Source organism: Scyliorhinus canicula, chromosome 5, assembly GCF_902713615.1.
Source record: "Scyliorhinus canicula chromosome 5, sScyCan1.1, whole genome shotgun sequence".
Lineage (NCBI taxonomy): Eukaryota > Metazoa > Chordata > Chondrichthyes > Carcharhiniformes > Scyliorhinidae > Scyliorhinus > Scyliorhinus canicula.
The window spans coordinates 35,415,357-35,429,430 of NC_052150.1; the positions used below are offsets into that span (position 1 = coordinate 35,415,357).

General features: G+C 49.4%; 1 protein-coding gene across 1 annotated transcript in view; it reads right to left on the bottom strand.

The window, feature by feature from the left end:
• The window catches only part of LOC119965902 (uncharacterized protein C7orf57-like), a 238,225-nt gene that overhangs the window by 15,984 nt on the left and 208,167 nt on the right, over positions 1-14,074 (bottom strand). The window lies entirely within an intron of this gene.

Sequence of the window (14,074 nt, forward strand, 5' to 3'; positions counted from 1 at the left end):
CAGCACGGTTCAATTCCCGTACCAGCCTCCCCGAACAGGTGCCGGAATGAGGCGACTAGGGGCTTTTCACAGTACCTTCATTGAAGCCTACTTGTGACAATAAGCGATTTTCATTTCATTGCAGTCTCACAATTTTCCATTGCTGATAGAAAATCTTGGAGATTGTGAACTGTTGCATTCTCAAATAGAATCTCTGAACAGAACCCCTGATGATAAATTTAATTTTCTCCAGATGCAAGAAGGACATTAAGTCCCCTAACCAGACAGAGGCACTAGGTTGAGTGGGAGAGCCCCAACCGAGCAGTATCCACCTCCGTGGCTTCAATGAGGCAAAGGCAATAATGTTCGCCTCTACCCCAGAGTGAATTGCCGGAGAATCTGATACCCCAAATATGGCTACCAGCGGGCATGGCTGTAAATATAATCAGAGAATATTGGACATAGTGTTAAAAAACGAAGCACAGAAGTTGGTGAGTCTGGGGCAAGACCAAAACATATATGTGTGATCTATGGGGGCAAGTGAACAGTGGTCACATCTGTTCACAACATTCAGGAAAAACTCACTCATCATTGCCTTGGTCAAGTGTGTCCTATGTAGCACTTTGAACTGAATTAGACTCAACTGTGGTTGTTATAGGTAGGGGCCAGTTACGACAAGGACAGAAGTTTAAATTGTTGTCGGACTTATTTCCGGATACTAAAAGAGGAGATCACCACCGAGTTCGAGTAAAATCTAGTGGGAGAAAAGGGCAATGGTGCAGTAACTATGGCTAGGAGAGTGGATGTAGTGCAAGAGCGAACCTCCATTCGGCACCAGATTGACCCCGGATCGCTGATCCACAGTAAAGTTTTTTGGATATTGGTGACCCAGTAATAAAACAATGCGTTTGGGAAGGCCAAGCCCCCTGTCTATCTTTCCCACCGGAATAGAACGCTGTGGATTCTGGGATCTTGCCTGCCGAAATAAAGGCGGATATCAATTTCTTAACTCTGATAAAAAAGGATTTGGACAGAAAAATGGGGAGGCTTTGAAAGAAAAATAGAGGGAGTATGTTTATTTTTATTGTCGGGATTCCGAGAGGAAGATTGTTCCATCTCAGAAGGTCAGTTCTATCATTATTGAGCAGGCTGGAATAATTCAATTTGTGGAGTGAGGCCCACTTGTGGGCCACCCTGACCCCTAAGTCATACAAACTTTTGCTGGAGAGGTGAAAAGATAACATGCCTAAATGAGCTCATCTCCCAGAAAGATTGACCAGAAAACATTCAGTTTTACCGAGATTTAATTTATAGCCAGAGAAGGAGCCAAAAATATTAAGTATCTTCATAATGCCACTGATGGAGGGAATTGGGTCTGCAATATAGAAATGTAGGTCATCTGCATAAAGAGATGTTCCACCCCGTTCCAATTAATACTCCTCCATTGATCGAAAACTCTCAAGTTATGAGAGAGGCTCTGTTGCCAGGGTGAATAAAAGTGAAGAGAGTAGGCAGCCCCTATTTAAGAGGAAATACTCTCAATAACAAGTATTCGTGTGAACACTGGCAGTAGGGATATTGTATAGCAAATGGATCTATGAAACAAATATTTGGTCAAATCCAAATCTTGCAAGAATCTCAAACAAATAGTCCCATTCTACCCTGTCATATGCTTTTTCTACATCTAAAGATACTATCAGTGCAGGAGAGGGAGAAAGTATGACATTAAAAATGCATATTAGCTGATAACTGACGGTCCTTTACAAAGCCTGTTTGGTCCTCTGAATTTATGCTTGGAAGGCAAGTTTCCAACTGGACCGCCAGAACCTTAGCAAGCAGTTTAACTTTTGCATTTAAGAGCAAGATGGGTCGGTATGAACCACACTTGGTCCTTCTTAAGGAGCAAGGAAATTGAGGCTTGAGTAAGGGTTGGAGGCGATGAACCATGGAATAAGGAGCCATTGAACATATCTAACGGGAAATGTGTGAGTTGTTCCGAGAATTTCTGATCAAACCCGAATGGAAAGCCATACAGGCCAGAGGCCTTACCAGCCTGCATAGGTGGAGACGGTTAACAGCTTCAAATTCTGAGGTGTACACATAACGTCAACACCATAACCAAAAAAGCACAACAGCACCTATACTTCCTCAAGAAACTAAGGAAATTCAGCTTGTCCACATTGACCCCTACCAATTTTTACCGATGCACCATAGAAAGCATCCTATCTGGTATGGCAAATGCTCAGCCCAAGACCCTAAGAAACTACAGAGACGTGAATATGGCCCAGTCCATCACGAGAACCTTCATCCCCATCCATTGACTCTGTCTACTCCTCCCAGTCTTGCGAAAGTGGGCAGCAGAATCAAAGACCGCTCCCACCCAGGTTAATCTCTCCTCCAACCTCTTCAATCGGCCAGAAGATACAAAAGTCTGAGAAGTCAAAAACAGCTTCTTCCCCGCTGTTATCAGACTCCTAAATGGCCCTCTTATGGAGTGAACTGATCCCTTTATGTATCTTCTCTACTATTGTAGCACTATACTCTAATGCTTCACCCGATGTCTATGTCTATGTATTTACATTGTGTATTTATTGTATGTCCTGTGTTTTTTATGTATGGAATGATCTGCCTGGACAGTGCACAGAACAATACTTTTCACTGTACCTTGGTACATGTGACAATTAATCTAAATCTAAGACCAATACATTTTAAAATCTTGTCAGGGCACAAAGGGGAGTCCAACTCACAACTCTTGACTGTTTCAACAGATGGGATGGGCAGGCTGTCCAGAAAATCAGCCTTGATCGACTTGTCTGCAGGAGGCTCATATTTATACAGACAACAGTAGTAGGATGTAAGCCGCAATGACCTATAGAACATAGAACATACAGTGCAGAACGAGGCCATTCGGTCCATCGGGTCTGCACCGACCCACTTAAGCTCTCACTTTCACCCTATCCCCGTAACCCAACAACCCCCCCTAAACTTTGTGGCCACTGAGGGCAATTTATCATGGCCAATCCACCTAACCTGCACGTTTTTGACTGTGGGAGGAAACCGGAGCACCGGAGGGGTGGAAACAAGGTTGCCGCCAGGTTTGAGTATCTGGGGAATCTCACGGGAGGCTGATTGACGACTGCCCTGCACCCTATATTCGTAGAAAGTACCTCTGGCACGCTGTAGCAGAAGTACAGCCTTATTTCCCGTACCAGCCTCCCCGAACAAGTGCCAGAATGTGGCGACTAGGGGCTTTTCACAGTAACTTCATTTGAAGCCTACTTGTGACAATAAGCAATTTTCATTTCATTTCATTTCATTATTTGTAGTCAATAGCTCAAACTGCGACTGCAAATTTTGTCTGCTTGTATACAATTCCAGTGTGGGATCGAGTGAATACTGGTGATCTACCTCTAAAATGGAGACCGCCAGCCTCTGTTGTTCTAATTTCTTCATATTTTGTACATATGCACTGTAAGAAATAATTTCCCGCCCTAAGGACGGCCTTAAGAGCCTCCCACACCATGGAAGGGGAGCTGGAGTCGGACCTATATCATTTTATATATTTTGTCAATAGAGGCGGACAAGCGCTCGCAATATTTTTTATCAGCCAACAAAGTAGTATTCAAACTCCAGGCTGGACGATGGTTGGGTTTGCACACCAGCAACAGATCCATAATGTGTTGGGTGTGATCAGAGATTACAATTGACGAGTACTCCGCCGGCACCACCGATAGGAGGAGAGCCCAATCCAGAATGAAAGAATCAATGTGAGAGTACACATGGTGAACATGAGAGAAAAAGGAAAAATCCCTGTCATTTGGATGCAAAAAAAGCCAGGAGTCAACCCCTCCCATCTGAGCCATGAAGGGATACAAAGCCTTGGCCAATCCCGATAAGACTAAAGATAGGTTTTGATCGATCCAATTTTGGGGGCAGAACACAGTTCACGTCACCTCCTAAAATAAGATTGCGTGCATCGAGGTTGGGGAGGGAAGACAACAAAGAATTGCTGAAATTCGTGTCATAGAGTCATAGATGTTTACAGCATGGAAGCAGACCCTTCGGCCCAGCTTGTCCATGCCGCCCAGTTTCTCTCACTAAGCCAGTCCCATTTGCCCAAATTTGGCCCATATCCCTCTATACCCACCCTGCCCATGTATCTGTCTAACAGGAAAAAATTGTATCCACCTCTATCACTGCCTCTGGCAGTTCATTCCAGATACTCACCACCCTCTGTGTGAAAGAATTTCCCCTCTGGTCTCTTTTGTATCTCTCCCCTCTCACCGTAAACCTATAACCTCTAGTTCTAGACTCCTCTGCCTTTGGGAAAATATGTTGACTATCTACCTTATCTATGCTCCTCTTTATTTTATAGACCTCTATAAGTTCACCCTAAAGCCTTCCACGCTCCAGGGAAAAATGTCGCAGCCTATCCAGCCTTTCCTTATAACTGAGACCATCAAGTCCTGGTAGCATCCTTGTAAATCTCTTCTGCACTCTTTCTAGATTAACAATATCCTATAATAGGGTGAACAGAACTGAACACAGTATTCCATGGTCTTACCAATATCTTGTACAACTTCAACAAGACGTCCTAACTCCTGTATTCAATATTCTGATCAATAAAATCCAGCATGCTGAATGCCTTCTTCACCACCCTGTCCACCTGTGAGAAGCTATGAACCTGTACCCCTAGATCTCTTTGTTATGTAACTCTCCCCATTCCCGCCGGTTGCGGCTATGCAGAGCTAAGCCGCACATTCGGCAGCTCCCGCTTTAATAGGACTTGTGGGCTCTTTTAAGGGCCCCAAACGGCGCTGTTTCGACGATTCCCGGTGGATAAAGGGGTCTGGAGCAAAACCCCCCCGGGATTTATGGTGCGGACTCAAAGTGGTGCGAGGAGAAAAACGGCAGCAGCTCCCCTGGAAAAGCGGGTGAAGTTGGACAAAATGGCGGCCGGTGGAGCCCCTGAGGAGTGGAGGCAGTGGGCTGAGGAGCAGCAGGCGGCCCTTCTGCGCTATTTCACGGAGCTGAAAGGGGAGTTGTTGGAATCCCTGAAGGCGATGACTAGTAAGCTGCTGGAGACCCAGACAACCCAGGGTGCAGCGATACTTGAGTTGCAGCAGCAGGCCTCTGAGCGCGAGGAGGTGGTTTCGGCCCTCGTGGGGAAGGTGGAGATACACGAGGCGCTTCATAAAAAGTGGCAAGATCGGTTCGAGGAGATGGAGCTTTGGTCACGGAGGAAGAACCTGTGGATCCTGGGCCTCGAGGAGGGGCTGGAGGGGTCGTACCTATGTGGCTGTGATGTTGAACTCGCTGATGGGAGCAGGATCCTTCCATCTGCCCCTGGAGCTGGAGGGGGCCCACAGAGTACTGGCCAGGTGGCCGAAGGCGAATGAACCCCCGCGGGCGGTGCTGGTGCGGTTCCATCGGGTTCAGTGACCGGGAGTGTGTTCTCCGATGGGCCAAGAAGGTGAGGAGTAGTAAGTGGGAGAATTCGGTAGTGCGTGTCTACCAGGACTGGAGTGCGGAGGTGGCCAAGCGGAGAGCCGGGATTAACCGGACGAAGGCGGTGCTCCATGGAAAGCAGATGAAGTTCGGCATGTTGCCGCCTGCGCGCCTGTGGGTCACCTACAAGGACCGGCATCACTACTTTGAGTCCCCTGAGGAAGCATGGGCCTTTGTGCAGGCTGAAAAGTTGGACTCGAACTAGAGATTGGGGGCTGTGGGAGTTTTTCTATTTCTGTATCATTGTTCATGCTGTAGCGGGTTATTCTGTTTGTTTCTGTTTTTTCTCTCGCTTTCAGACGATGTGGGTTATGGTTTTGTGTTCTAAGGGGGGTACTGGGGTTTGTGGTTGATCTGTGTCTTTGTGTGTACGGGGTTGGTGGTTGGGTTGGGGCTGCTGTTTGGGAGTTGCATTGGTGGGGTGGGGCAGTGTGAAAGCGCGGGCTTTTCTCTGGTTTCCCGCGCTGCGGGACGAGGGGATGGAGCTGGTGGCGAGGGGCGTGGTTATTAGACCGGGTTTCCCGCGCTGAAGCGGTGCCAAGGAGCTGATGCAGGGGAGAAGGGGGTACCTCATATCGGGAGGGGTCGGAGTTAGAGTAGGAGCTGCCGGGGTCAACAGAAGTCAGCTGGCTCACGGGAGTACAGTGGAGGGAGAGTCGTAGCTAGGAGGGGTCCTAGCCTGGGGAGGGGGGGGGGAGGGGGGGGGGGGGAGATACCGGGTTGCTGCTGGATTGGCCAGGGAGGAGTTGGTGCGGTTCGGGGGGGTCAGGGTGAGGTTCTATCGCCGTGGGAAATGGGCCGAATGGGTGCTGGCCAGGGGCGAGCAGTCGATGGGCTATGGCTAGTCGACGGGGGAGGGGGGCGGGGTACCCCCTGATCCGGCTGATTACGTGGAACGTGAGGGGGTTGAATGGGCCGGTTAAGTGGGCCCGGGTGTTTTCGCATCTGAAGGGGCTGAAGGCGGACACGGCCATGCTCCAGGAGACCCACCTGAAGGTGGCGGACCAGGTCCGTCTGAGGAAGGGGTGGGTGGGGCAGGTTTTCCACTCAGGGCTCGACTCGAAGAACCGGGGGGTGGCGATCCTGGTGGGGAAGAGGGTGGTGTTGGAGGCGTTTGAGGTTGTGGCTGATAGTGGCGGCAGATATGTGATGGTGAGCGGTGAGCTGCAGGGGGAGAGGGTGGTGTTGGTTAATGTGTACACCCCAAATTGGGATGATGCAGGTTTCATGAGGCGTATGTTGGGCCGCATTCCTGGCCTGGAGGTGGGGGGCTTGATCATGGGGGGGGGGACTTCAATACGGTGCTGGATCCCCTACTGGATCGTTCTAGTTCAAGGACAGGCAGGAGGCCGGCGGCGGCCAAGGCGTTGAAGGGGTTTATGGACCAGATGGGAGGAATGGACCCCTGGAGGTTCGGGAGGCTGAGGGCTCGGGAGTACTCTTTTTTCTCCCATGTGCACAGGGTTTATTCCCGCATTGATTTCTTTGTTTTGAGTAGGGGGCTGGTCCCAAAGGTGGAGGAGGCCGAGTATTCAGCTATTGCGATTTCGGACCATGCTCCGCATTGGGTGGATCTGGAGATGGGGGAGGTGCGGGACCAGCGCCCGCTTTGGCGTCTGGACGTGGGGTTGTTGGCTGATGAGGAGGTGTGTAGGAGGGTTTGGGGATGTATCGAGAGGTACCTCGAGGTCAATGATACTGGGGAGGTCCAGGTGGGGATGGTGTGGGAGGCTCTGAAGGCAGTAATTAGGGGGGAGCTCATCTCCATCCGAGCCCATAGGGAGAGGGGGTAAAGGAGGGAGAGGGAGAGACTGGTGGAGGAGCTGTTGAGTGTGGATAGGAGGTATGCGGAGGCCCCGGAGGAGGGATTGCTGGGGGAGCGGCATAGCTTGCAGGCCAAGTTTGATTTATTGACCACTAGAAAGGCGGAGACACAGTGGAGGAAGGCGCAGGGAGCGGTCTATGAGTATGGAGAGAAGGCGAGCAGGATGCTGGCGCATCAGCTTCGTAAGCGGGACGCGGTTAGGGAGATTGGTGGAGTGAGGGATAGAGATGGGAATGTGGTGCGGCAGGGGGCAGAGGTCAATGAGGTCTTTAGGGATTTCTATAGGGAACTGTACCGGTCGGAGTCGCCGGCGGTGGGAGGGGGAATGGAGAGTTTTTTGGACAGGCTCCCATTTCCAAGGGTGCAGGAGGAGCAGGTGGAGGGACTGGGGGCGCCTATCGAGTTGGAGGAGCTGGTCAGTGGGATTGGCCACATGCAGTCGGGGAAGGCGCCGGGACCGGATGGGTTCCCGGTTGAATTTTATAAGTAATACGCGGACCTGCTGGGCCCCCTGTTGGTTAGGACCTTCAACGAGGTATGGGAGGGGGGGTGTTCTGCCCCCGACGATGTCTCGGGCGCTAATCTCCCTGATCCTGAAGCATGATAAGGACCCCTTGCAGTGCGGATCATACAGGCCGATTTCACTGCTGAATGTAGACGCCATGTTGCTGGCGAAGATCTTGGCCACTAGAATAGAGGACTGGGTGCTGGGAGTGGTACATGAAGATCAGACGGGTTTTGTGAAGGGGTGGCAGCTGAACACTAACGTGCGAAGGCTGCTAAATGTGATAATGATGCCGGCAGCAGAAGGAGAGGCGGAGATTGTGGTGGCATTGGATGCGAAGAAGGCCTTTGACAGGGTTGAGTGGGGGTACTTGTGGGAGGTGTTGGAGAGGTTCGGGTTTGGGGTGGGGTTTATTAAATGGGTGAGGTTGCTGTATGAGGCCCCGATGGTGAGTGTGGCGACAAATGGGAGGAGGTCCGAGTACTTCAGGCTCCACCGTGGGACGAGGCAGGGGTGCCCCCTGTCCCCCTTGCTTTTTGCGTTGGCAATTGAGCCTCTTGCCATGGCTCTCAGGGAGTCGAGAAGGTGGAGGGGTTTGGTGCGAGGTGGGGAGGAGCACCGAGTGTCGCTGTATGCAGACGACTTGCTGCTGTATGTAGCAGACCCGGTGGGGGAATGCCGGAGGTGATGGAGATTCTTGCTGAGTTCGGGAGTTTCTCGGGCTATAAATTGAACCTGGGCAAGACGTGAGCTGTTTGTCGTACACCCGGGAGATCAGGAGGAGGGGATTGTAGGCTCCCGCTAAGAGGGCAGTGAGGAGTTTTAAGTACCTGGGGTTCAGGTGGCTAGGAGCTGGGGGGCTCTGCACAAGCTCAATTTTACTAGGTTTGGTGGAGCAGATGGAGGAGGAATTTAAAAGGTGGGACATGTTGCCGTTGTCGTTGGCGGGTAGAGTACAGTCCGTTAAAATGACGGTGCTCCCGAGGTTTTTGTTTTTGTTTCAGAGCCTCCCCATTTTCGTTCTGAGGGCCTTTTTTAGGAGGGTGAACAGCAGCATTCTGGGATTTGTTTGGGCGCACGGGACTCCGAGGGTAAGGAGGGTCTTTTTGGAGCGGGGCAGGGATAGAGGGGGGCTGGCGCTGCCCAACCTCTCTGGGTACTATTGGGTGGCTAACGTCTCGATGGTACGTAAGTGGGTAATGGATGAGGAAGGGGGCAGCATGGAAGCGGATGGCGATGGCGCCCTGTGGAGGCACGAGCCTGAAGGCACTGGTAACAGCGCCGCTGCCGCTCCCTCCAACGAGGTACACTATGAGCCCGGTGGTGGCGGCTACCCTCAAAATTGGGGGCAATGGAGGCGACACATGGGGGAAGTGGGGGGCTCGGTGGAGGCCCCGCTGCGGGGGAACCACCGGTTTGTCCCAGGAAACATGGATGGCGGGTTCCTGGGGTGGCACAGGGCGGGCATTAGGAAGTTGGGAGACCTGTTTATTGACGGGAGGTTCGCGAGCCTTGGTGAACTGGAGGAGAAGTTTGAGCTCCCCCGGGGAATATGTTCAGGTACCTTTAGGTCAAGGCGTTTGCTAGGCAACAGGTGGAGGGGTTCCCTTTGCTGCCCCCGCAGGGGGTAAGGGATAGGATGCTTTCGGGGGTATGGGTCGGGGGCTGGGAAGGTGTCAGACATCTACCAGGTAATGCAGGAGGTGGGGGAAGCATTGTAGAGGACCTGAAGGCTAAGTGGGAGGTGGAGCTGGGGGAGCAGATTGAGGAGGGGACATGGGCGGACGCCCTGGAGAGGGTGAACTCCTCCTCTTCATGTGCGAGGCTTAGTCTCATCCAGTTCAAGGTGCTGCACCGGGCCCACATATCCGGATCTAGGATGAGTAGGTTCTTTGGGGGCGAAGATAGGTGCGTCAGGTGTTCGGGGAGTCCAGCGAACCATGCCCATATGTTCTGGGCATGCCCGGCACTGGAGGAGTTCTGGAAGTGGGGTGGCGAGGACGGTGTCGAGGGTGGTGGGATCCAGGGTCAAGCCAGGCTGGGGATTCGCGATACGATATTTGGGGTTGGGGTGGAGCCGGGATGTTTTGGCCTTTGCGTCCCTAGTAGCCCGGCGGAGGATTTGCTGCAGTGGAAAGATGCGAGACATCTGAGCGTGGAGACCTGGATTAATGACATGGTGGGATTCCTTCAGCTGGAGAGGGTCAAATTCGCCCTGAGGGGTCGTACAAGGGTTCTTTAGGAGGTGGCAGTCTTTCCTCGACTTTCTGGCTCAACGATAAGATACTAGGTCAGTAGCAGCAGCAACCGGGGGTGGGGGGGGGGATTTAGGGGGATAGTGTTTAAGTTAATTTGCTTATTGTTAATTTTTTTTGTTGTTTATTGGGTTGGGGGGGGTTTGTTATATGCGTTGTTACGGGTGCCCGGGGGGGGGGGGGGTGTTTTTTATTATTATTGTTTTTGTTATTATTGTTCTGTTGATATATATTTTTCAAAAAATTCCAATAAAAATTATTTTTTTTTAAAACTCTCCCCATTCCCTACCATTAACTGAGTAAGTCCTGCTCTGACTTGATCTACCAAAATGCATCACCTCACATTTATCCAAATTAAACTCCATCTGCTACTCATCGGCCCACTGGCGCAATTGGTCAAGATCCTGTTGCAATCCTATATAACCTTTTTCACTATCGTCTATGTCACCAATCTTGGTGTTATCTGCAAACTTTCTAACCATGCCTCCTATATTCTCATCCAATTCATTAATATATATAACAAATAACAGTGGAACCAGCACCGACCCCTGAAGCACACCGCTGGTCACAGGCCTCCAATTTGAAAAACAACTCTCCACAACCACCCTTTGGCTTCGGTCGCCAAGCCAATTTTGTATCCAATTGGCTACCTCACCCTGGATTCCATGAGATTTAACCTTTTGCAACAACGTACCATGCAGTGCCTTGTCAAAGGCCTTGCTAAAGTCCATGTAGATAACGTCGTCTGCACTGCCTTCACCTACCTTCTTGTTTACCCCTTCAGAACCTCAATCAAATTCGTGATCATCTTGATCATCACAAAGATGAGGGATATTCAGATAATTTCAGGGGTTTTCGCTAAGTCAAAGACTGGTGGCGGCAGGAAAAAATGTAGAAAGTTCAGGTTTCCGGTGGGAACCACCTTGTGCGTGTCTTCCCCTCATATCACGCCACAGGAAGTCTCAACTTCCTTTTATTGGATAAAAGGTTTACAGATATGATACAATTCTGAGAGTGAATCCATAATGTAGATATAAACTGTCTATTTTATTTGTACATTAAACTAGGAAACAGTAGCAGCAGAAAGCGTAGATATGCAAATACTGGAACATAGATCTAGAGGCCTTCGTGTAAGATGTGGAAAAAAAGACAGTATGCTATATCCACAGAGGGGCAGAAGATATTCTCGAGTTATGCTCAGGTCGTAGGAAGAAATAGCACTGTAGTCCAATGCAAGAACTACTGCATTAAGAACATGGATTCAAAGAAGGAAGTTTAATGATCTGGCACAAGTTGAGTGAGTTCAATTTCAAATGGCATGTCATACCAACTGAAACACGAGCCTTATCCATGGTTCAGTGAGCACTTAAGATAGCACTTTAACAGGAGACAGCAGGAACGAACTGGAGGATGACAAACACCACTGAATCTTTTAACCCAGATGGAAAACACAGTGCTGACCATTACGGGAGAGGTACCCAGATGCCATGGCCACTGACAGAGATGTTGAGGGATGCTTAAATCTCATTAACTTTTATCACTTCTCCCTCATTTCACAATTTCCTCTGACTAAGCTGCAGCTGTTGGAAGTAACCACTTCTTATTTTCTCCTCTCCTTCAATACAACCAAACCCTTGTTCCTTTTTCATTTGAAATATCCCAAGAACTGGAACTTCCGCAGTCAGAGGAGGAAGAGGAAGAATACAACGAAAATTAAGAGACACTATCACTTGATTTACATTTTCAATCACCAGCTAAAAGACTGTTAGCTCAGAGGCTGACACTATTCATAGATTAGAGGTTAGGATAGAAGAAGAACCTATATATTGTGAGCAAACGTAAGTATGTAGGAAGCCACGATGGAGGTGATGAATACCATATATGCTACCTTACCACAAGGCCTGATCATGCATTAGTTCATTGCACCAGGGCCAGATCGGGATTTCATCGGCTGGGCAACAGAAAGAGAGCAGATGGGCATATATCACTAACTGTTTGATGCAGTGAACAGCTTGCAGAAAGCCTGCACATTATGCCCTGGTGCATGGGGGAGTCTAGTATCAACTTATCACATGGTTTGGCACAAAGCTTGTGGCCCATCGTTTCCAACATGGAACTTGTGGTCAGCTCCATCAGCACACCTGATAAAACCTACCCAGACCCTGAATTTGATAGTTAATGCATGGCTTGCATGCACAAAAGAATTCCATGAAATATCTGAGTGCATAGTGGAAGGTCAGATCATCATCATGGCTCTGGATATTGCTGTTTCAAAGGGGATTACAATGCATCACAAGAGACTATCAATCTGTTCTCCAACAGGTCAATAGCACTGCTGAGGCACCACCCTGGGAGAGTGACAGTGGCTCCATGGATTCTATCAGAATGGATTTCTGCTCTCACCCTTGCTATTCAGCTGTTCGGCAGCCAAACCCCAGAATGCTACAGCAGAGGTCAAACTCATCCAGTTTACAGCTGGGACGTTTAAGCCTAGAACTGTTTGAAGGCAGCCTCCAAAACCATCTGCAGTGCCCTAAATTGAAAGGGAGCCACCTTCCAGCACTCATGTTGCAGTTACTGGGATGCATATGCAGAGGCACGACGAGAGGCAAAGGCACACCGAAATCAAGCACAAAGGAAATTAAAATGGTGATCGGCGGAATTCCCCGTTCCTGAGACTAAGTGTTGACGCAAGCACAGGATTCATGGCATTCCACGGCAGCAAAACTGGCGCCGTATCTGGACCCATTCAGCTACAGTTAACAGGCTAGCACCGACGCCACATGGAACACAATCAATTCCAATGAGCTGGAATCGCCGGGTCCGAGATTTACACTCAGGAGGCTGACAGGCTGCTGTCACATATACACGTTTCACTCCCCACACACAACGTCCCAGCCAACAAGATGGCAGCAAGGAGAGCGGCACCCCGTTTCACAGACACCGAGTTGGACACCCTCCTGGACACCATGGAGGAAAGGTGGTTGACCCTGTATCTCGGCCCAGGAAGGAGGCTGCCAGCCGCCGCCGTCCGTCATGCCTGGGCGCAGATGGCAGAGGCAGTCAGCGTCGTGAGTGATAGAGTCTAGTTTTATTTCTGGTTTTATTCATATAGGGGTTAGTTGAATGCATATAAAATAAGCAAAATATTAAAAGTGTCTTGACTGTGGCAACCCAGTCTTTTCATTATAATGAATTAACCACTGTATTCCATTATATTCAATACTGAGAACAGAGAGTTCCCTGTATAATCAACTAAGCAATTTTAGTTAGGTCTTCGCCAAGCTATGAAACGTGGCAAAGCGTGAGAAACAGATAGAGTATTTTTCCTAAGACTGCGCATGCAAACACTAAGCTAGTTTTGATAGGCATCAATCAATCTCAAGTAATGTCCAATGTTTGATTAATAAGTTATCCCCTAAGTAACAGACATTATTTAGAACAGACCGCGAGGTCCCAGCTAAAATTTAGAAGCCAATGAACACAAATGAGGGGTTAAATCAGAGATAAGAATTCCCTTAAAAATAGGACCTCGCGGTCGAGGTTCTTTGTTTCTGAATTCTAAATCATCTGTTTGTTTGTGTTTAGTGATTTCTTTTGTGCTTATGCTTTTGCCACGTGCATGACTTTTTATATTGTGAAGTCTCATTTTTGAACCTCCACCAATCGGACTACCGATTCTTATTAGAAGAGAAAAATAAGGGTCCCCACAATTTGGCGAGCCAGCCAGGAGTTCTAGAAGGAAGAAACCAACACCAAACACTGAGGCATCAGGCAAGGGACCGGCAGAGCCTAGGTAAATGGCCCTTTTTACAGTCTGCGGCCGTTTAGAGTCTGACCTACTATGCAACCCTTACGAAAATGTCCAGGTTGGTATCAGCCCAAGTTCCAGTAACAGATGTCTGATGTACAATGGTATATATATGCTACACAGCGGTAGAGATATATATCTATTGTGATCCCCGACTAAATAGTCCTTGACTTGAGGCCTGGGGTTAGGAA